This window comes from Gadus chalcogrammus, chromosome 13 (genome assembly GCF_026213295.1).
Source record: "Gadus chalcogrammus isolate NIFS_2021 chromosome 13, NIFS_Gcha_1.0, whole genome shotgun sequence".
Taxonomy (NCBI): Eukaryota; Metazoa; Chordata; class Actinopteri; order Gadiformes; family Gadidae; genus Gadus; species Gadus chalcogrammus.
In genome coordinates, this window is record NC_079424.1 from 25948472 (window position 1) to 25950934 (window position 2463).

The 2463-nt window shown below is 41.5% G+C and overlaps 1 non-coding gene across 1 annotated transcript; it reads left to right on the top strand.

The window, feature by feature from the left end:
* Nucleotides 1–2078: 2078 nt before the first annotated feature.
* On the top strand, nucleotides 2079–2182 carry LOC130402714 (U6 spliceosomal RNA). Its single transcript, XR_008903988.1, has one exon. It is a non-coding gene; the product is annotated as a U6 spliceosomal RNA (small nuclear RNA).
* Nucleotides 2183–2463: the final 281 nt, after the last annotated feature.

Sequence of the window (2463 nt, forward strand, 5' to 3'; positions counted from 1 at the left end):
GCGCTCTCTCTCTCGCACATTCACACAATCACTCCAATTTCTCCAACTCCAAGGCAAGGCTGTTTCACTAAGACCACAAACAACCACAACTAACCAGCCTACATATCCGCAACAATGCACAACAATCAGTTCTATACATTGCGTCTATCTTCTGTTTGGCGCACATGGCTAATTTGCATACTTGCGCAGGACTGTCGGCTCCGCTTGGCAAAAAAATAGAACGAATTTGTGAATAAATGCTTTGAATTCTGAATACTGGACACGGTGAGCTTAAATAGGCTACATTTAAGTGACCTTTAGTGAGAAACGGAATACAAATTAATTATTCTAGGACATAGGCTTTCAGGATCACTTCAGAGGTTCAACTGTTCGGGATTCATTTTGCTTAGCCAGTGAAAGTGATCAGCTGTAGATTCCAAACTGTTAAAAATACTTCACTACAAGTAGGCTATAAGTCCTCCAAATAATTCAGCAGAATTGCATTAGGCCTACTGCCACAAGCATAGGCAGCAGTAGTAGTCATATGTGCTAAAATGGTCCCTGCCAGTGTTTTTTCATTCTGATGTTTGTGGATGAATCTTTCAGCTACAGCTTTGTTACATTTCCTTGCGATGGTTTGCTAGTTTAACTATACAGCAATACATCAAATTATGTAAGATGATGTGTCTGTTGCGTGGCTGTCATGTGAGAGCCGTATACGCATTTTAAAAACACCTGTATTCAGCGTGCAGTGTTGGGAGTAACGCGTTACAAAAGTAATGTGATTACTGTAATGCATTACTTTTTGCTGTAACGCAAAATGGTAATATTTTACTCGGTACAAATCTCAGTAACGCCCGTTACAATGCATTTTTAACCCGAAATTAACGGGTGTGGTTTTTATACAAATTCGCCAACACCGCAAAATTTGCAGAGGAGAAAAAAACCCACGCAAATGTTTACTTCGTCTTACTGCTAGAGGAGAAGATGACAGCAGCAGCAGAGTCGGACTCTACATTTGCGTGATGGGTATGCTACTGTAGCCGAGCGTTCTGGGTTCGCCTATATTGTAGTATTATAGAAAACAATGTACGGGACCGGAGACGAGATAGTGTCTTCAGCAGCCAACTCTGCTTCACTTTAATCTCAGACACACCCACACAACATATCAGCCGTAACACTTCCCCGAACTTCCCCCCCTACGGCAACTCACGAGGGACACACCTCCTTTTCCAATCTAAACACAGAACAACACGGGACCTATGGCTATGGCCATAGACATTATGTAGGTCTAGCTACGTCATTCATTATGCTATGACTTCTCTGTGAATGTAAGCAAATAAAGGGATAGAAATGTAAAAAGGGTTGTGTATCTTGTCATGACTTTTTTTTTACAATCTCTATTGATTTCAATACCTAAAGATACAGTATTTATATTATAAAATGTATTGCACCATGAGCCATAACTGCGAACATTATATTGTACATTTGTTAGCCTTAAGCCTAGCTCAGTCATTATGCCAACCACATCACCTCCTGCTGTGTAATGAGCTGCATTGAAACCAAGAAGATCCATTGAGAACACCAAATCCATATTTCATGTAATTTTGGTGAAAGTAATGCAAAAGTAATGTAAAAGTAGTGTAATCCCTTACAATTCAAAGAAAGTAATACTGTAATGTAACTAATTACTTTGAAATGACAGTAACAAGTAATAAATAATGCATTACACTTTTGAAGTAACTTGCCCAACACTGTCAGCGTGACTATGACTTTCCCAGCCGATCCAGGGGGGCTCTTCCAATAATTTATAGAACACTGGCCGGGACCATTTTAGAACACTGGCCGGGACCATTTTAGAACACTGGCCGGGACCATTTTAGAACACTGGCCGGGACCATTTTAGAACACTGGCCGGGACCATTTTAGCGCATAATGACTGCTGCCTATTATGCTTATGGCAGTAGGCCTAATGCAATTCTGATGAATATTTGGAGGACTTATAGCCTACTTGTAGTGAAGTATTTTTAACAGTGTGGAATCTACAGCTGGTCACTTTCACTGGCTGGTATATATTAAACCAGGATCATGCCATAAATGTGTTACCCCGTGTTTCACATATACTAAAATTGGAACGATACAGAGAAGATTATGGCCCTCGCGCAGAGAAGACACACAAACTCGTGAAGCGTTCTAAATTTTAGTTTCTTATTAATATCTCTATTCTAATAATCCTCCTTCTCTCGCTGCGTCCTGGTGAACCCGAGAACGGATTACGAGATAGTATTTTAGTTCCATGTACACCATTGAGAGCGTGTGATTCAAGCATGTCACCGTAACACTGTCCAAAGCATCAAACATACCACAGCGAGAGTGTCCTGCTGTTCAGCTCATAGAGCTGGGCGCCCGGGCCATCAACCTCTCGTGTCCCAGCACAAGGTCGCCAGGAACGCAGAGGGTGAGGTCCTCCGCCTCGATATCCTT